Below are 22,600 nucleotides of genomic sequence, written 5' to 3'. Positions count from 1 at the left end.
TATTTCCTCTATAAAAGACCCCCCACTAAATAATCAGATTTAAGGAATTCATTTTGGAAGAGGATCAGCCTAAGGAGCTAACTGACTTACAGATTACAAAATAATATTTTTAATGACACATCAGAAAATGTAGTTGCTTTGGGCATCAATTGAAATATTAGCAATTATCATAATTAAGTACATTTCCAAATATAAATATAATGCAGATCTGACATCAGTTGCTATTTATTTGGGCTATAAATGGGAAACACTTTTAATAACACATTAAAAAAATCATTAAATGAAGACCCATTTACTAAGTGACAATAATAAAAATTGATGTGTGAACGTGAGCAGATTTATATTTGTAATCTCAAAGCTCTGTGTGATTTCTCATAAATAATCTCTAGATTTTACAGTGTTTCTCAATGGGGCATTAATGGTATTTTGGCAAGAACAATTCTTCTCTCTTTGGGACATGCTATGTTTTGCAAGACTTTTGACATTCATCCTTCCTAGGCCTTCAACTCTTCCCAGTAATTAAAACAGCAAAAAAATATCTCACACACACACACACACACACACACACACACACACACACTTTCCAACGTCCCTGGAGGTTGGTGATAGCTATGACCACTTCTTTCAGAACTGTTGCTAAAATCTACAGATAGAGAAGTGAGTTTCCAAGAAAACAGTTCACAGTTGTCTCCAAATGAATAGTTACTGACTTGCTACATCAAATTTATACCAAAGAGAATATATACAGTATATTATAGACTCAGTATTATGAAACTCTATGCTTCCAACAATACTTTTTAGTATATTTTAAAAGCAACAAATGATTTATTTAAGGAAAAGTTGAACTCTCTACAGTGACTCTTTAAGAAAGTCAAAAATATCTATTGGCAATGTAGTAATTATTTTTTATTTGTATATTTTTCTTCAATGGGAGTATATTTATACCTATTAAAATATCAAAGTGATACTTTCTGATCAGTATTTCTAACAACAGAAAAAGCACCACTAAAACTACAGGTGTTGATTTATCTATTTATCAAGATTCTTTTAGCCTGAAAAACAGATTACAATATTACATACAATATACTAGTATAGTCTGTTATAAGTGGGCATATTAAAACAAATAAATACGTAATACTTTATTTTGAAATTGGTGCTGAGTAATGTAGACAATAGATACTTAACTACTGTTCTCTTTGCTGTCTAAATTAAACATCAGCAAACTTTTCTCTAAAGGACCTATAAGTACATTCTTGGCTTTGCAGGTCATGCTACATTAAGTAAAATAATGATTTATGATAAATAAAATATATTACATATTTAAAAAACAACTGTCATGATTTTTTGATATTGATAAGCACGGGTTAAATGCTACTATTCTGCTTTGCCATGGTTGTGTAAGAGCAACCATAGAAAACAGATCAACAAGTGACCATGGCTGTTTTTCAATAAAACTTTATTTACAAGGCAGCATTGCCACACAGGCATACTTTGCCAAACCCTGATATAAATATTGAAGTAACAAGATTGTTGTCAGTAACATAGATAAGCTATGTGAAGACGTGTCTTTTCTATTGCTCCGTTTTTTCATGAAAATGTGTAAAACTTCTATAGTCTTTAATTTGTTTTACAGGTAAATAACCTTTCATATTAATAATAGGGAATGCCATAGAAATAAAGAAGTGTATGTCAGTATGACATTTAAAAATTAATAAATTAAAAAAATAACTGTTTCATTTGGGGGAATGAAAGTAGTGAATTCTTTATTTGATGGCATTGTACCATATTTTATGAATATGAGTATGTTTTAATTAACTACTTAGATATATAATAATAATAGAATATTATTGAAATACCAATAAAAGCTAGACTCACACCTCCCCACACTACTCAAATGAATTCTTAATAAAAGAGAGAACAGGAATCTGACTTTTTTCCCCTCAGAGACTCTAGTGGTGAGGTCATGAAATATTTACATGTGGAATACTGTAAGTATTCCAGGGGCCAGCAACTATCTTAACAAGATTTACATTCATTGAGCATAGAATATTTTTCTACACATAATCATTAACCAACTGAAGATGGCTGAACTGAAAATAGGTCATGAGAATTCTTTTAAAGAAAATTAAGTCTAACAATGACTTACTATGAAAGCACATTAATTGGTTTTGATAACCATAATATTTTCACTATTTTCAAACATTATTCAATACAGCCTGCTTTAAGCAAGTTGAGATAATTTAGAGCTCAGAAATGTACCACCTACAGCAGTGATGGCGAACCTATGACATGCATGTCAGAGGTGACACGCAAACTCATTTTTTTGGTTGATTTTTCTTTGTTAAATGGCATTTAAATATATAAAATAAATATCAACAATATAAGTCTTTGTTTTACTATGGTTGCAAATATCAAAAGTTTCTATATGTGACATGGCACCGGAGTTAAGTTAGGGTTTTTCAAAATGCTGGCATGCCGAGCTCAAAAGTTTCGCCATCCCTGACCTACAGCATCCACTAAACATATATAACAGCAATTTTTGTGAGATTAGTAGCGTATTACCATGGAATCTATTGTAAGAACTTAAAAAAATAAGTCAAGTTTATCGTTACAGCCCTGACCAGTTTGACTCAGTGGATAGAGCGTCGGTCTGCGGACTGAAGGGTCCCAGGTTCGATTCCGGTCAAGGGCATGTACCTTGGTTGCGGGCACATCCCCAGTAGGGGGTGTGCAGGAGGCAGCTGATCGATGTTTCTCTCTCATCAATGTTTCTAACTCTCTATCCCTCTCCCTTCCTCTCTGTAAAAATTCAATAAAATATATTTTAAAAAAAAGTTTATCGTTACATAAAATATCAGAAAATAAATACTTTAAGAAGAAAAATCTATTAGTAAAGTATACAGATTCAAATTGCCAGGGAGCATGGAGTGAATCATATGCATTCATTCATATGTATGCAATCTGTGTGCTGTGTGAGACATTTAATCATTGGAAGAAAATGACTGGATTCAACAAATTAGTTGCTTCTTCCTCATTTGATGTCTTATTTTACATCCAAAAAGGTTAAATAAGTATATACATCTTTAGCTCAAATACATATGTACATATGCAAAACCTTTGATTTTTCTGAAAATTTATATGCTCTTCATTCAGGCAAAATGTCCTTCAACTATAAGGTTTATGAGGCAATAGAAGGAATGTTAGCCTTTGTCTCCAGTCAAAGCCCCTGCTTTGAATTCTGGGATCATCAACAAACTGTAGGCTCATTCCTGGCAAAGTTCAGGCCTCCAGGTGCACTGATTACAGTGAGGCAGGTTCTGGAAGCACATTCTGCTCATCATCACACTCGCTTCTCTCTCTGATCACTAAGAACTGCTCTGTGTAGACGAAGACGAGGGAGACAGGGTGTCTGGGTCATACTTTGATATCTCTTTCTTTTCTAAGTCTTGTCTCTGTTTTAGGCCTCAGCCTTTGCTGAGATTACCTCTTGGAAGCCAGATGCTCCTTGAGATGAGACTGGTCACTCCTCTAAGGTCATCATTCACTGGCTGCTTAAATATGAGTGATTATTTTGAGAAGGGGAAAAAACACACACACTGCGAATTGGAAGACTTGGGCAAAAACAAAAACACTCCTCTTCTACACTTGTTTTAGAACTAAAACATGTGTACTATTATCTTAATAAAATAAAGTTAATTTACTTTTTTAAATTTATTATTCTGAATCCTCAATCGGATTGTAAGAACTCAAAGGCAGAAAGCACAATCTAAGGATTGTGCTCTCATCTGCACCATTGCATGTGGTCATAAGTACTTCAATTTTCTGAGCCTCAGCTTCTACATCTAGAATATGAATAGAATATCGTTCCTTAATTATCTCAAAAGGATTCATTGCAATAATGCATATAAAATGCTTTGAAAAAGGCAAACCATTAGATAAGCACAAGATAAGACACAGGTATTAAAAAAACAGAGAATAAAGACCAACATTTTTAATGGAGAAGATTTAATGACTATCCAGATTTATTTTTTTAAAAAAATGTAGACAGAAAGAGATTTACTAAAGTTTTGTTCACCCAAGATCAAAATCAGGGGACCCATAGGTGGGAAATGATATTCCTTGGTAAAATAGCAAAGTGGGACTTTAAATTCTCATGCTAAAAGTGCCTTTAATCTGTCATGTATTTTTATTGAGTTCATTAAGTGACAACATGCATAAACATGGATTTTTAGTGTGTTTAAATCACCTTCCTAAAGATTCAAATCAGTGAGGCATACATCATCAGTGCGGTCTTTAATATTCATTGTGATCTACTCAGTGGTTTTTCTTTCTAATGAAAGTCTATCATCTGAATAACTCACCTTCATGTGCTTGAACTTGGCAAATTTAGTCCATACTTGAATATTTTTTAAAAACTCTTGCTAAACTATTGTGTGTGTGTGTGTGTGTGTGTGTGTTTATAGTTGTATATCTTAAGTACTTCCTCATCTACTTTGGAAACATGTAGACACCCTAAATACGGTTTATTTGATTATTAAAAGCCATGTCTGTTTATTTTTTAACTAGAATTATATTTCAAGTAAATTATATTTCAAGTAACAGCTCTTGTTATTAATTGCTAGCATATGAACACTGCATTATCAAGAATATATTGTAAATCTGAGTCTTCAAATAATTATATTCTCATATATGTCATTATATACAAAGTATAGAGTTACACGTAAAAGTTTGGCACGATGTGTTTATATGCTAGTTATGGCCAAATCAGTCAGATATTTATAGAAATAAATATTTGTTAAATAAGACAAAAGATAGCCTTGGCCAGTTTTTCTCAGTGGTTAGAGTGTTGGCCTATAGATTGAAGGGTTTCGGGTTTGATTCTTGGTCAAGGGCACGTTCCTCAGTTGTTGGTTCAATCCTGGCCTCTAGTCAGAGTGCATTTAGGAGGCAACTCCCTCTCTCCCTTCCACTCTCTAAAAATCAATGGAAAAAAATATCCTCAGGTGAGGATTTAAAAAATAATAAGACAAAAGATAAAAAATAATAAGACAAAAGATAACCTAGCTATATATGTATATATATATATACATGCATATTTTTTCTTTAAATATGTGTATATGTGTGTGTGTGTATATATATATATCCCTTCTCAGAAATCTTATAAATAACTCTAGAGGCCCAGTGCACAATTCGTGCACCAGTGGAATCAGGCCAAAACTGGCTCTCTAACATCCCCTGAGGGGCCCCAGATTGTGAGAGGCTGCAGGCCAGGCTGAGGGACCCCACTGGTGCACAATTGGGGCCAGGGAGGGACCCAGGAGGTTGCCCAGCTGGGGAGGGACTGTGGGAGGGCTCCAGGGTGTGTCTGGCCCATCTTGCTCAGTCCCAATCAGCCAGACCCCAGCAGCAAGCTAACCTACCAGTCGGAGCATCTGCCCCTGGTGGTCAGTGCATGTCATAGCTATTGGTTGACCGGTCAACTGTCTTCCCCGTGGAGGTTAGTGCACATCACAGCAAGTGGTTGAGCGGCCTTAGCATATCATTAGCATATTATGCTTTGATTAGTTGAATGGATGACCAGACAACCAGACTAAGCATATTAGGCTTTTATTATAAAGGATACCATAAACAAAACATAGAGAAAATAAAATTAAAATTTCAACTCCAGAATCCTTCCTAAAATAGACTAGGGACCAATACAGACTAGGAGAATTCAAGATGCTGAGGGGGAGAAGTGAACAAAAGCTAGAAGAATGGATTGAGAAGCAAACAGGAGCATGGATGTTGTTACAGTCAAAGAAAAGGATATGGAAAGGATGAATGTGAGAACTAGGGCACATGGGTCTAGGACAGTGGTTCTCAACCTTCCTAATGCCGCGACCCTTTAATACAGTTCCTCATGTTGTGGTGACCCCCAATTTCATTGTTACAAATTGAACATAATTAAAGCATAGTGATTCATCACAAAAACAAGATGTAATTATATATGTGTTTTCCGATGGTCTTAGGCGACCCCTGTGAAAGGATCGTTTGACCCCCAAAGGGATCATGACCCACAGGTTGAGAACCGCTGGTCTAGGATATGAGTGCAAACTCATGAGATGAAAGTGAGTTGGTAATTAAAGGACCATAAAGATAAAGTAAAACCAGATTAGGATAGGTTTCATCATTAGAGGGGGCATTTTAAATTAAATGTTGTAGGAAGTAGAGGCCCTCTTAACTTTAAGTACACATAAGAAACCTGATGGAAAGCTTTAGGAGGATCCACACTAGAAAAATGAAGGATGGGCGTGAGGCACACTTCTAGTTTAGTGGAGACAAAGAAATTATTTAAGTAACGCAGGCATGGGGAGGAGGAGAGTGTGAGACTCAAGTAGAAAGGAAAAATAAAAAATAAGTATGAGTCTTTCTGAAGTACAACCAATTATTTGACAGATATAAAGACAAGAGAAGAAAGAAGGATTCATTCAAGGTATTGAGTTTTGCACATGTTTTCATGTGCCTTTGAAACACAGCTCTAGGTTCTTCCAGGAATTCTAACTTCACTCTATACTCATTTGTCATTTTCACTATTTATAAAGATTATACTACACAAATAATCATTACTTCTATTTTATTTCCTTACAGATTAACCTGAATTGGTCATCAGAATGTTAATGGTTAAGGCTTTCCATTTCTCTTATGTTCTGTTATATAGTAATGGTGGTTACGTTGTTCATGTTAAATAAAAGCTTCATAAAGGAAATAAGTCACAGATAGACATTTCTGTGACACATCTGGGCCAAATCTTACATTAAAATACTTCCACAGAGAATTCCTTTATGATGTTTCAACTCACACATCATGTAGTCAGCACTTCTCAAGGCCAAGTGTATATCCATCTAGACAATTCATAGACAGGGGAAAAACAGTACTTTTAATTCAGCCAGAATCCATTTTTCAAAAGAGTATGTGGATAAACTTTCTTTGTTATATAACATTACCAGATTTCAGTTCAAAATGAGATTCATCAAATATTTTTTTCTTTGAAGTATCTAGACGGAAATATATTTTATATGAGGAATTCTTTCTGGATCAAAAATTTGCTTCATGGGATATATTCTGAGCTCCCTGCATCTGTGGCCCTCCTAGATTTCAGGCATTCTGACTCAAGTGAAAAAGCACCAATGTCAGGAGTAAGACAGTTGGGAAAAATTAGTTAAATTTAAATCCAGTATGATGAATGTTCACGCAACAATTTGCATTATTTTCTTCTTAAATCCCCCATCCATTCTCTCTCCCTGCTTCTCCCTCTACATCATACACACACACACACACACACACACACACACACGGCCTTATGTGGTCAGTTCATAATGAAGGAATAAAGGAAAGAGTTCAGCAAACACTTGCCAGACAAGAGTTCTATCTTGACTACCCCCCACTCCAAGCTTTGGGGTTGTTTTTTTGTAGTGGCAAATGCAGTCTAATTAGGTCATGTGCAATCATTTCATAGGTGATGATTACCAGGAGGTTTGAGAGTCTGGTATCTCTTTATGAGTTCTCATACAATCATCATTCCAGAAATAGCCTATAATGATTATATTAGTCTTCTAGGGCTGCCATAACAAAATACCACAGATTGGACAGCTTAAGCAACAGAAATTTATTTTCTCACAGCTCTGGATGCTGGTGTCTTCATATTCTAATAAGAATACCAGTCATGCCGAAACCGGTTTGGCTCAGTGGATAGAGCGTCAGCCTGCAGACGGAAAGGTCCCAGGTTCGATTCCGGTCAAGGGCATGTACCTGGGTTGCGGGCACATCCCCAATGGGAGATGTGCAGGAGGCAGCTGATTGATGTTTCTCTCCCATCGATGTTTCTAACTATTTATCTCTCTCCCTTCCTCTCTGTAAAAAAATCAATAAAAAATATTTTAAAAAAAGAATACCAGTCATATTGGAACCCCACCTTAATAACCTCATATAACATTAATTCTCTCATTAACAGCCTCATTTCTAAATTTAATCAATTGGGTATTAGGGCTTCAACATATAAATTTTAGGGGGACACATTCTGTCTACAACTATGATAATTTACCTGTTTCAGAAAATATTGTCATCCATGCTGATACAACTCTTACTTCTACAATAACCATGAAATCCTGTTAATTTTAAGTACTTTTTGTAAACATTTCTGATTTGTAATTAAAACCAAGAATCACTCAATTTATAGTTACACTCATTTTCTTCACTCAGACCAGTAACATATAACATGTTTCATGGAATTATAAATTACTATAAAGCTTAATGGACAATAGTTATAATGATCCCTGCAACTTTTCCAATTGTAATCATTAGGGTTTGATTGATTAATGTATCTCATATCTAACCTATTACATCTAATACTGTTTTGAGGACCATATGGTATGTAATAAGATTATAATGCCAGAATATACACATAGAGGTTAGGGTAAAAGGAACATAGTGAGGGAGGCCTCAGAGAACAGACTTCATAGAAATGAAAATAAGAAAAGAAAGAAAATGAAAAGTCAGCAGTGCCCAGGTGGGCAAAGGAAAAGTCAATGAAAGGTGAGAGAAACAACATGGTCAATTCCAGGGGAAGAAATTAAGTTCAACACCTTTCTGGCATTTAGCACATGGGGCATTCCTGCTGAGGCCAAGATAGAAAGAAGTTAGGGAAAACTCTCAACAAGTGGAATGAAGAAGTAGGACTGGACATCACAGACCGATAGCCACTGGGTGCTCTCACCAGAACCCCCACCTCCATGAATGATCGAAGGGGAACAGTTTATGGCACGAAATTCTTGCGGTGGTTGCAGAAGTCAACAACGAGAAATGGCTAAGACACGATCAATCCAAGATGGAGAAATAATGACTGTTAAATGACCCCGAAGTTCATGATACAATCATTATCATGAAAACTGACACCACAAGTAGAAGGGGGACCCAGAGGGCAAATGCCATGACTCTTCTGGAACAGACCATCTGAGAAACAAGACCCCCTTCCAACCAGAAGGTGGAGGCAGAATGGGGTGCCACTAATTTCAAGAACAACCGACCTCTGGAGACACATAAAATTCCAAGAATTGACTGTGCACAGAATGCAACTCACGCACGGGTTTGCCTACACCACTGGGACGTGCACTTTTGCTTCTTTCACAGCAGCACTCGTTCACACGTGCAACCAGGGGAGCAGTGGGCAGCAGCAGCTCCTGCTGGGCCTGCACACTGATCCTGTCTCCAGGAACCCACGTACTAGGCTCTTTCTCTAACCTAAATAAAACTTGCTTTTGTTTTCACTCAAACTCCTTCTTGAATGCTTTCCTGTGCCAGGTCAAGAACCAGCTCTGGCGACACCGTGGTATGTGTGCTATAGCTCCAAAGCAAGCCAGCCTAGCAGTGATCACCATATTACCCGAGAATTCTACAGTGAAGACCAAACACCAATTAGTGACATAAAGAGTGAAGAAAATGGAGGCGAGGAGGCTCTCTGGGCCTGTGTGAAGACCAGTCCTGAGAAAGGAGTGAACCTTGTTGACTGGGTTTCCACTGTGAGCCTGAGAGTCCGTGCCATCCTCTGTGGTTTGGGTTTATATTATCTCTCAGACGGCAGCCCAAAGAGGAAAGGAAGTGGCAACGTTGTGGGTAAGGGAAATGGGTTTTAAAGGTTTGGTTGCCCGGGCAGATTCTAAAACTGTATACTTTGCATCCATTTGCTATTTAATGTGTGTTTTATGACACTGCTTGCATTTCTCTGTGCTGACTTCTTAACTGATACATCAGGTTTACTTAGGAGAGATGGGCAAAGGAGACATGCCAACTCGCATTAATCTATGAGACTTGTCTTTGGGAAATGTATGTAAGCATTTACTGATAGAAATGCTAAGAGAGGAAAGCTGTCTGGATGTGATAATCATCGGTATCAAGGTCAAAAAATACGCCTTTGGAGTTTTATAGTCAGTTAAGCAACAACTGACTATAGAGAAAAGATACAAGATGTGTTCCTCAATGTAAGTCAAACTATTGTATAACAAGTTGTTTGAACACTGACATGACCATATCTTCACATTATATTCTGTCAATATCATTAAGGTAAACAAATGATTTTTTTCACATATTTCCTAGGAGTAAAAAGCAAATCCAAACTATAGAGTTCAAATTTCCCTTTTTATTCTGGAGGCAGGGATGGACATATTAATTGATTGAATGCTGACACATATATTTTGTTCATCAAGAAAAGAATGAAGCAGCACATTTCTGCGTGAAATGGTACACTTGTCAATTGTGTGCTTAGTATGTATTTTTCCCATCTCATGTAATGCCGCTATGGATGAATAACATGCTGATGAATGGTATTTTAGGTTGAGTTTTAATTTGAAGGAGTTTTAATGCTTTTCTCACTAACTACCAAAATTGCTGAGAGCTGCAAAATAGGATTGGAAGGCTTTCTTAAAATGCTTATGTATCTGTATAAAAGCTGGTTTACTTATTTAAAATGACAATGGGGAAAAACCCGGCATAGTATTTTGTTAAATACAGGCCATTACCTCCCCACTCCAAAGGCATTACTGTTCAATGTATTAAACATATGGATTGAACATTAGGCACTACCTTAGACACCATTGTAAAATGTTGTATAAAATGCAAAGCAGTTTAATTGGCATAAACATGTCCAAATGTAAAATTACTTTTATAATTTCTCAATTTGATATTGTCAGCCTTCCTTGTCTTTATAGTCCATTTACACTTTAATGAACTAATTAAGAAATTGACTAAATTGACTCGAACACACAGAAATGCAAGCCTCCTTGGGACATTATTATTATTTGCTGGTTCTCCATTGCTTGTCAGGGCACTCACAATTCACTAGACCTGACTCAACATCTGTTTTTCCCTATAAGTGCAATTATTTTTCCCTCCAACACATAATTAGCTCCATAATGTTTTTCTTAATAGAAAAGCAATGCACACGTATAATACCTTTTGAGAACATAGAAAGTATGTACTAAAGGGACCACAATTCTGCCACCCTGGAGCTGTGTCGGGGAATATTGATTTTAAGCTCTTTATTAAAAAACAAAACAAAACAAAAAAAACAACAGAAGGCTCAGAAACAAACTTAGATTCCCCCCAACATCCCCACCTTTTCCCACTCAGGAGATTCAGGCAGAGAAACCTGCTTCAGGAAGGAGAGCTCAGGATGTCCCTTCCTAAGGCTGGGAAACAGAGGGGCTTCAGGCAGCCCCGCAGCGAGATCCCCTCTGTGTCTCCGAGTTGCCTACCGAGAACTTTGATGCCTGCTCTTCCTCTACCACCTATATATTGTCCATTCTCACTTCTGGATTGTAAGACCTTGTTGCCTCCTCTTCTCCTTTGTTCCAAAATGTCTTTCACACCCAGTGTTGCCTCACTGGAATTCTCACGGAGTTATCATGCCTATGTGAATCCTCCGTGCACATGTATTAAACTTCCATTTTCTCCTGTTCATCTGTCTCTGTCAGTTTGCTAGTTAAGCCCAGCCAGCAGGACTTAGAAGGTGGGAGGAAACGTATTAACATTTTCTTAGCCCCCACAGTATAAAAATGACAAAAATCACCCTATTCGCCAAAGAAAAGTTCTAAGACCTTAGCATCTCTACTTCAAGGTAAAGATTATGGCTCCCAGAGTCCTCATGTCTGGGTTCAAATCCTGACTCGGCAGCTTACTCCTGTCTTAACATCTTGGCACGTGACTTAGTGCGTTTTCACCTCAGCTTCCAAATCTTTCAAGGCAGATGACAATAGTATCTTTCCGGTACAGTGATGACTAAATGAGTTATCAGGCACAGGGCACTTAGAAGAGCTCCTCATACAGAATAAGTATAATGCTGATGAATTTATTATTTTAAAGTTTTCTGTGAACGCACAAATTTTTACTAAAATTGGCAGGGCATTTGAACTTTTTTGCACTTAATGTGTTGGCATTTTTAATCCCTCCTCTTTCTCATCATACAGATGTATATTTATATATGTGCAATCTTTTTAAAGATCTGCATAGTGATTTGCAATGAACATGTTATACATGTATGTTTACACACCTGTTCAAACAATTTTTTTAAATTCATAGAAATAAATATACTACGTTGAAAGACATATGTTTTTGAAAAAAAAAGTTTTGAAACATGTGTCTTCCTCTCCACAGTACAGGGACCCTTTTCCTTCACTTTTACCAGCACAAAATACTGCCATTTAACTCTCTTCTCTTTCTAATGAATTTAAAATGCATTGCTTCAGCTTTTACATTTCTTTAATGACCTGAGTAATTAGGCATTGTTGTATACATTTAATTTTGTCTTTTGTCTATCTTGTCTTTTCCTTACTAATTTGCACATTATTTTATATGAAATGATTTTTAGAGACAGGGAGAGAGAGAGAAACCCAGGCACTTATTGGTGGAGTCTCGCATGTGCCCTGAATGCGAATCAAACCTGCAATCTTGGCGTATGAGGACAATGGTCTGACCACCTAGCTACTCATCCAGGGTCTATGGCATCGCTGTTGAAAGCAAGCACTTTTAGAACATTCAATCTTCAAAACTGACTGAATCATTTTACCTCACACACAAAAGATGTTCTGTTTCTACTTGTCAATTTTATGAAACCAGCATATACTACTGTAACTTATAGACTTAAAAATAAAATATCTTGTCCGGCTGGCATGGCCCAGTGGATAAGTATCAACCTATGAATCAGGAGTTCAAGGTTTGATTCCAGGTCAGGGCCCATACCCAGGTTGCAGGCTGGATCCACATTAGGGGTGTGCAAGAGGAAGCAGATCAATGATTCTCTCTCATCATTGATGTTTCTATCTCTCCCTCTCCCTTCCCCTCTGAGGGAAATAAAACATACTTTAAAAAAGTAAGAATGAAAGACCTTAATGTTCTTTTATGAATTTAAGGTTAGGCAAGAGGAATAAAAAAATGATGCCAATAATCTACAGCCTTGCTGATATGTCTGTAATATATTTTATAGGTTGGGAGAAAACACTTAAAAAAATTACCACCCTCAAATTCAGTAAATTTCATTGATGTTTCTACCTCTCTCCCCCTTTCCCTTCCTCTCTCTGAAATCAATTTAAACTTGAGCAGGTCAGCACCCCTGGAAAATCTTCTATTCAAATTGAGATAAACAGCTGCATAGTATTCCATTGTGTAAATGTCCCATGGCTTTTTATTTTTATTTTTAATCTTTATTGTAGAAGTTATTACATAGGTCCTCCTTTTTCCCCCATTATCCTCTTCTGTCCTCTCCCTCGAGAGGCTCCCACCACCCCAATGTCTGTGTCCATGGGTTTTGCATATATGCATACAAGTTTACAGCTTTTTTATCCATTCACCTACTGATGGGCACTTGGGCTGTTTTCAAATCTTAGCTATTGTAATTAATGCTATGAACATAGGGGTGCAAATGTCTTTCTGATTGGCGTTTCGGGGTGTTTAGGCTATATTCCCAGAAGTGGAATTGCTGGGTCAAATGGAAGATCCAGTTTTAATTTTTTGAGGAAACTCCAAACTGTCTTCCACTGTGGCTGCACCAATCTGCATTCCCACCAGCAGGGTCCTAGGGTTCCCTTTTCTCCACGTCCTCGCCAGCACTTGTTATTTTTGATAGCCATTCTGACAGTTGTGAGGTGATATCTCTTTGTGGTTTTAATTTGCATCTCTCAGATGATTAGTGACTGAGCATTTTTTCATGTGTCTCTTGGCCATTTGTATGCCCTCTTTGTAGAAATGCCTATTCAGGTCCTCTGCCCATTTTTTAATTGGCTTGTCTTCCTTTTGTTGAGTTATATGAGTACTTTATATATTTTGGAAATTAACCCCTTATCAGATGCATCATTGGCAAATATTTTCTCCCATACACTGGGCTCCCTTTTCATTTTGATGGAGGTTTTTTTTGCTGTGCAAAAGCTTTTTATTTTGATGTAGTCCCATTTGTTTATTTTTTCCCTTTGTTTCTCTTGCCCTGAGAGATGTATCAGCAAAATTTCTGCTACGTGAGATGTCTGAGATTTTTGCCAATGTTTTCTTATGGTATTTTTATGGTTTCTTGTTTTATATTTAAGTCTTTTATCCATTTTCTCTTAGGGACAATATGGATGGAATAGCAGACTATTATGCTAAGTGAAATAAGCCAATGTGGGAAAGATAAATATCACATAACCTCACTTATTTGTGGGATCTAATGAACAAAATGAACTGACCAACAAAATAAGACCGGAAGCATGGAGGCATGGAACAAACTGTCATTCCTCGTTGTGCGGATTGGGGGGATGAGAAGAGATAAACCAAAGAACTTATATACTTATATGCACAGCCCATGGACACAGGCAATAGTGGGGTGAAGATCTGGGGGGTTTGGGTAGGGGCTGGGAGGAAAGGGGTAGAAAGGAGAGATGGGAGACATCTGTAATACTATCAACAAAAATATAGATTTAAAAAAAGAAATTGAGAAAAAATAAAGTACTGTGTTTGCTAAATTAAAATATGCAAGCTAGAGCTCAAGTAAGACATTTGTCTGAAATTGAGAGTCAACTCATTTCTTATGAGGAAAAGGTCTCCCTTGTCAAACATCAGCTTTGATTATGCTGTAAGTTCTACAGTTTCACTGGGGTTATCATGGATTTCAGTGCTTTGTTGCATAAAACAATGTTCTTGTCATGTGAACTTAAGCTTGAGATCACAGTAACACTCCTCAATAGCAACATTCCTTGTCTTATCAGTGTCTAGAAACAGATACCTTTACTTTTAGGAAGAGTGTAAAAGGAAATGATTTTATTTCCTTTTTGTAAACTAATGTGATTCAACAACACTGAAAATATGCCAGGACTTTTAAATCTTGCTAAATCGAACTTCCCTGTAGCAGAGAATATAAAAGTTGGGTGCAACCAATATGCTTTATAATTCCTTAGATATTGACATTTTTTGTCTTCCTTCATCCTTTCATTCCTTCTTTTGTAAATGTAAATCAAGATAAATGCACTGGGTAATATTTAGGTTTGCTGTGAAAATTATTAAAGATATGAAATTATAAGTGCTTGCCAAGTGCCTCATCTTGTAAGATGACACAAATATATTCAATCAATTACAAATTTCCTGGACCATCAACACAAGAAAGAACAGTATATGACAATGAAAATCAATGACAAATTGAGTTCTGATTGCTAGACAAACCCTACAAAAAAAAAGTTTGCTATGTGTAATATTTGACTGTTAATATGGTTAGCTTAGAGCAAAACTGAATGAGTTTTCTCAAATTAAAGAACCTTCCAAAAATAGTCTTTATTTTAGTGATAATGGATCTTACTCAGCATTATAGTGTGTGTGTATGTACGTGTATATATATATATATATATATATATATATACATATATCCCACGTTGAAATATATATATCCCACGTTCAAAGGCTGCTAAATCATGTTGTTTACCCATATCTTCAGAAAAAAATCACTTCTGTCATGGTAAACAACCTGCTTCCCTATTTATAATGGTCTGGCCCTCTAGCAACTTCAGCATGAAATTATAGCTAATTTGCCTACAAATGTCAGGTGGTCATAATAATCTGGCCACTCAGTGTATTTCCCAAAGTAAAAGAATATTGATAAATAAATGTTACATATATTGTAAAGGGGGAAAAAAAGTACCGTAAGGTCAACAAGATGATTGGACAATAATAGGTTAAACAATTCCCACAGATTTGTTTCCATGGGACTTCTCAGAGCCTTTACCAGGCTACTGTCCACTGTGAATCTCTTAAAGCAGAAGGTACCCAGAAAACTCCCCAAAAAGTTACCAACTCTTCAGATATTTTACCAGAAAACGCTTATTAACATTCCCCAGAGCTTGTGTTCTGTGACATAGATTTTGAGAAATATCATTCCTTTTTTATTCCTTTCATAGAGTAAGTTGTTTTCAAATTTTGAGGTTTAAAATTCATTACCAGACTATCTCATTATCTTCTTCTATCATAGCCCCCCATGTATTGAAGGACAAGTTAAATAGGAAAAGCAACAGCTTTGCTCCTGAAATTTTACATAACGCTTAATGGTTTACTGCAGAGTCTCTAATTTCTAATGTCAACCTCCCTTTATGTTAAGAGCAGGTATATTTGCCTGCCTTAACATTCCTTTATGGATATCAGTTGAGCACCTTAGATGTGCTACTGTCACTAGGTATACCTGAACATTTCCATAGCATCCATCCATGAGAACCTTCCTAAACTCTAATTTCACTATGAACTTTGGTGGAAATATCACCTATAAAACAGGGAATTCACTACGTATTCCAGAGGATTTCTGTAAAGATTAAGAGATATATGAAAGTGAAATGAATAATGCTTGAGATTAAATAAGATTGTTGTTAATCCTTGCCCAAGGATATTTTTCCATTGTTTTTTGTTTGTTTGTTTTGTTGTTTTGTTTTGTTTGTTTGTTTAGAGAGTGGAAGAGCAGGAGAGAGACAACAATGTGAGAGAGGCATATCGATGGTTGTGCGGCTGGGGATCAAACCTGCAAGCCAGGTACATGCCCTTTACCAGGAATCGAACCCTCGACCCTTTGGTGTGCAGGCCAAAGCTTGAACCACTGTGCAACACCTTCAGGGCATTGTTTGTTTTTTAGGGGTTTTTGGTCTCTCATAAACTTCTCAAAATATGGCCATGCCTTGGCCCTCATTGCTAAGATCTTAATTCTCAAACCCTCCTCTGAAAAGATTTGACTACCCTGCTGCCTTTCTCATGCCTGTGAATTCTCGTATTCAATGTCAGGGCAGTCTGCCCATGTTCAATCCATTCTGGTTTCACTTGTTCCTCAGCCCAGTCTGAACTCTAAGCCCAATCCTGCCAGTGATGCCTTTTCTAGTATTGTGACTTCCCTCGCTCCTTTCTTTTTCTGCCTGTCTTGCTTTGGGACGTTTGGCCAGCTCTCCTGTTTATAAGGTACTGAGAAGGCTCTAGATATATCTATGTGATGGATAAGTTCCTAGATATTTCCATTACTTTTATGTCACTCTCAGATGTGTGCCACATACTTCCCATAATTTGGAAATTAGAAATTAAACTAAAGATATTATTACTTATGATCCCAAGGCACTGGCAACTTAACACATAAGTGGGCTTTGTTAAATCTCACTTTTCTTTTGCCTTATATTCTTTGTGCTTATGAGAATAGTTTCCATTTTAAGAAAACTATCCAGAGCAACTTACTTCTCTCAAGCTGGAATTCATGGAGGTGAAGGTGATCACCAGTCAGACCTAGAATGTTGGGAATCTCTGCCATTTCTGATATCCCCTTCCACTGCCCAAGCTATTCCATCTTCTCCGCCATTTTCCATCACTTCCTAGGTTTAGTTTGAAAACCACATCTTACAGAATCAGAGTATTTTTGGAGGCTCCATGCCTGGTATTACAATAGATGCCACCAGGTGGCACCAAGGGAGTGGCTACTTAGGTCAAAAGGTTAGAATCCCTCAGTTGTGACTCTGGAGAAGACAGATAAACTTTTTTTTTTGTCATTTTAACACAACATACATTGATTTTTATTTTTTCTAATTCCTACTTCCAAGATATGTGATAAACAATTTTGAGAGAAAGAATATAAAGCTGAATCCTCGATTTCCCCTACTCTGACAATTTATAATCACTAGCTAACCTAAGTTTTCTGTGTTCTGCTGTATTTTTTCTTCCCTGTATTGATCCTCTGCTTTTAAAACCCAGGAGCTTGCTACTGCCCTCCCATCCCTGTATGGCTGCCCACTCTGCAAAAGCCATTCACCATTAAGGACAAGTTAATTAGCTTCCTCTGGACTCCTAATTACCCCTCTAGTCCTTTTTATATCTTTCCACTCCATATCCACCCTCTTTGGAAAGTGAGAATGTGTTCTCTCTCCTGTCACATCTCGGCTTCCTGCTGTTCCAGCCTATTTCACTTATAATATCAAGATTTAGGAGGGAGGAAAAAAAGAGACTACACTTTCAGGGCAGCTCACCACCCCCAGAAACTCTCTTCCACGGGCTCCAGGAGGTACATTCACATGGAAGAACATGCTGCACCCATCTGAGAATTCTCATGGAAACACAGAAACAGAACTACAGAGTAACAAAAACGTCAGTGTTCAAGTAAAACATGAGTAGAGAGACAAAAATAATACAGGACAAGGTTTCCAAAATAAACTTGAGCTCATAAAACAAAACATTAAAAAAGGTAAACTATAGTACAATGTAGGAGGAAAACTTATTTTTTCTTCTAGTCCCTTATTTAATCTTCGGATTTTTTTTTCAAGCTATACACTGAATTAAGGAAGTATTTTTTAAAAGAAAACAAAATAAATAGGATTTTACAGTTTATATATTTTAAATATATAACAAAATTACTTTTTCTTAAAGATGCCCTTGCAAATTTCATCATTTTATAGAGCTTAGCACATTCTTCCCTTGCAATGTGCTCAGCTTTAAGGCTCAGCAACCCTGTCCTGCTGGTCTGAGTTTGTGTTGACAACTCTAGGCAACTGCCTTTTCCTATGAGTTGCTTCAAGTTCTGTCCATCAATAGTGCCAGGCCCTTGCCTAGGCAGTGAGGAGCTCCTTGAGGTGACTAGAACCTGAGAGTTCAATGTTTCACTCTTAAGTCTGAAAAGATGGTGGGGCATGAAGGAAATGTTGGGAAATTGGAATTCAGAGTGAAGATGGATTTTAAGAGAAAAGCTAGAACAGAAGATATGGATCTATAATGAGTTGAAAATGGGAAGGTGGACGGAATTGTTGAAGAGAGGACAGAACAGGCATGTGGGGAGGACGAAGGAGGAGGTTGAGTCAGTAAGACAAAGAATAAGACATTAAAAGGAATAAGTAAAATCAGTTACAAAAGCAGGGCTTGGTCCATTTTCAGCTTTTGAAGGTTAGATAAGGATGGGAGGGAGGGAAGGAGGGAGGGAGGGAGGGAGGGAGGGAGGGAGGGAGGGAGGGAGGGAGGGAGGGAGAGAGAGAGAGAGAGAGAGAGAGAGAGAAAGAGACCTACAAAGCTATACTGTGAAACTGTTAGCTCTCTTTACTCCTACACTGTGTTTCAAGGAATCAGTGGGTCCAAATGCCTTCTCGATTACTACCCAGAAAGCTTGTTAACTATAAGAAGTACTCTACCTATCTGTGTAGTTTTGGGAATCTGAACTAAAAAAATATGACCATATTCCCCAAATTTTCTAAGTAAATGTACTAACTCTGTAATTCCACTTGGGGGGCACAATTATGGTATTGTAGAATTATCACTCTAAATAAAAGCCAATTAGGAAATTGGTGATCTAACAAGTCATGGACTGGACTTAGAAGGCATGAAGGGACATTTTTATTGGTCATATTCTCTGCTGGGCATTGTGCTTGAAGCTTTCCACGTGTTTCATTTCTCCCTCTCTGCAGATGACGAATGTGAGGTCAGCAGAGGTTAAGTGACTAAGGACATTCAAAACAGAATGACAGAATTACCCTAAAACCTCTCATCAGACTAATGGTTTATTTTCCACCAGACCACACTGCTTTTGCTGCCAAGCATAGACAACAGTCTTGGGAAATTCCCCCACTTCGTCTCTCACTCTATTTTCCCATTTCAGCAGCTGAGGAGGCACTGGTTGCCCGTTCTACATCCTGTTACAGGAATGGAGTTGGGTGTCTGCACCCCTCTTGCCTTTGCTGAGGCCCCCTTACCACGATGGGGGAAGGGTAGCTCCAGGAAGAGCAAGGAGAGAGAAAGAGTCATACTGACCACCAGAAGGGGGTTAGTGCAAATACTTTTGACTCCAACACCCTGTCCAATCTGTCCCAGAGCGAACATATTAAGTGTCTAATATAACTTATTACCAGCGCATATAACTTATTACCAGCGCATATTAAGTGTTTAATATAACTTATTACCAGTATGCATTATTGCATTCTGTTGGCCACCATGCTGTGAGCATCACTTTCCCTGTTGCCATCCCTGCAAGTCCAACCAGACTATAACACCTGGAGGCTTTAGGTAAAGATAGGCGATCGATAGCACTGCTTCAGGGAATAGCATCTGACCTTCTCCCCTGACAGGGTCTTCTCAGAGTCTGGGCACGGGAGCCCCTGTTTTCTTCATTGTAAGTGTGATTCTTCCTTCCTGCTTTTAAGTAACAACCACGATTTCCTTCTCCTTCCACCACCCCTCCCATCGCCCTTTCTGGCACCACATATATGCCTCAAACTGCAAATTAGCTTTTTACAATTGCTGTTGTTTTCAATTTCCATGTCATCTGCTATTGACATGGTTACTGTTTTTGAGTTATTGATTAAACTGATATCCTCATCTTCCCTCTCCTTTCTTCTAGATAGAAAACCACTTAACATTATAAAAATGTTAACTTCATATGGTCAACATTCAAATACTAAGACAATTATTTTATGTGTAAAGCTATTCATATCCCACTAATTTGCAATGGGACTTGAGGCTGCCTAGAAAGATATGTGAGTGAAGGAGGAAAATATGCAAACCGATGTACAAAAGGAGTAGGAAAGATACAATTTGAGGTTCATATCTTCCACTCATAGCATAAAGGTCTTGGTTGCTTTTACTAACCATTACTAAATTTGGTTTGGGGCATCCTGATAGCCTACTCAAAAAGAGAAACATCAGTTATGGGACACATGGTATCCATAAAACCATGTTTCTCACAGAACATACTGCCCTCCGCCACTGGTTGGTTGAGAGAGGTTAATCCCTTTGGTCTTCACAAAAAGTATACCTTGGGTTATGTGGGAAATACTCAAGTTAATTTTTGTAATAATACTAGAGGCCCTGTGCATGAAACTCATACACGGATAGGGTCCCTAGGCCTGGCTGGCGATCAGGGCCAATCTGTGGGGCGACCGGCAGGGCAAACGAGGGCCCCGCTAGCACCTGCCCCTCACCACCACCATCGCCTCCCTCTGCAGGGAGACCAGGGGGGCCCCAATGGCACCCACCTGGGCTGGCCTGGGGCCTGCGGGCTGGGGGCAACTCCTGTGTTGAGCATCTGCCCCCCTGGTGGTCAGTGCACTTCATAGCAACCGGTCGGTCCACCAGTCGATTTGCATATTAGGCATTTATTATATAGGATGTGGTAAGGATTTCAATAGCATAGCTTATGATTCTGTTAAATAGATATGCAGGCTTCACTTAAACACAAAATATAGGGGGAACTGATCAGACAATTTCTTGCAGCATTTCTTCACTCATAGTTTCCTTCACAACTGAACTTTTGAGAAGGATTTGGGAAGGTGTTCAATTACTGTGTGTTTCTGGGACAGCCTGCTTCTTGCCTCACATTGCTGCCAGTCTATAGTCTGTATATCTCTCTGCCCGAAAGGAATGGAGTTAAAGATAATTGGGAGTTATGCATGACCAGCATATCAATAATCTAGTGCAAGTAATAAAATCAAAATTTGACTAATGTTCAAATTAGATGGAAGGGAACGAACTATGGCAATAATGGTTGGCGGCAATGTTACAATTGCCAGGACTATGCAAACACGAGAAGCGATTCATTTTGGATTCGCTCTCTTGGAAATGCATGTTCATTGGCAGCCACGGCTGATCCAGCCCTGTATGATTCAGTAACCCTAACCAGATCATTAATTCTCTTCTTTGCTCTCACTGTTTTGCAGATTCAGAAGCTATCTATAAATGTTTAGAATACTCCCTTCTATATTCTGGCATTGAAAAGATAAAATTTAAGCAAAAACTAAAAGAAAAAATCTTAGGGAACAATAAATCATAAGTGATGGTTAATGCCTCTTAATTGAACCAGTTAATCTAACTTTGCTAACTTTAAATTATTGGACACTTAGCAAAAGAGGATGCAGTTTTGTTAGTGTGGACTACTAACTGGTGGAAATAACAATGATTTATTGTCTAATAAGGAAACATTAGAAACAACCAAAATACTTAAGAATAGGGGCTAGTTTAAAATTTCAAGGAATCCATGCAATGGATTTTTATAAAACTACTCAGAACATTAGATTCCATATACTATAGCACACACATAAATAGGCTCACAATCTACTATGGCAGCCAGTGTTGTGTGTTGTGAACATAGGTTTTAGACTGCCCGGGGTTCAACTCTGAGCTCTGCCACCCAGGACTGTCACAGGACCTTGAACAAGTTATCTCACCTTCCTAAGCCTGATTTTATCATCTATAAAATGGGGGCAATAAAACAATTAAGTGAAATAATACTGAATAAGTTTCACCAAAACATTAAAAATAATGCTAACAATGATGATGATGATACACACACACGTACATATTGACTCGTATACAGAAAACATCAGATGTAAATTATCGGTATTATCCACAGATAGCAAAGTACTGATATTAAAAGCATTTGTATGTATATTATGTATTTCTATTTTCTGTGTTTTCCAAAATGATATACATATATGTTTAAAGGGAGTTAATAAAAGTAGGTAATAAAACATGCATCCTTCTGAAATGTGTTTTAAAATAATTCCAGTAAATTTGATTTGTAAGAATGTATTTTAAATTAAAAGGCAGTATGGTGACTTGCAAAGGA

This window comes from Myotis lucifugus, unplaced genomic scaffold, assembly GCF_000147115.1.
Source record: "Myotis lucifugus unplaced genomic scaffold, Myoluc2.0 scaffold_79, whole genome shotgun sequence".
Lineage (NCBI taxonomy): Eukaryota > Metazoa > Chordata > Mammalia > Chiroptera > Vespertilionidae > Myotis > Myotis lucifugus.
The sequence above is the reverse complement of the archived record's forward strand: the minus strand, read 5'-3'. Positions refer to the sequence as shown.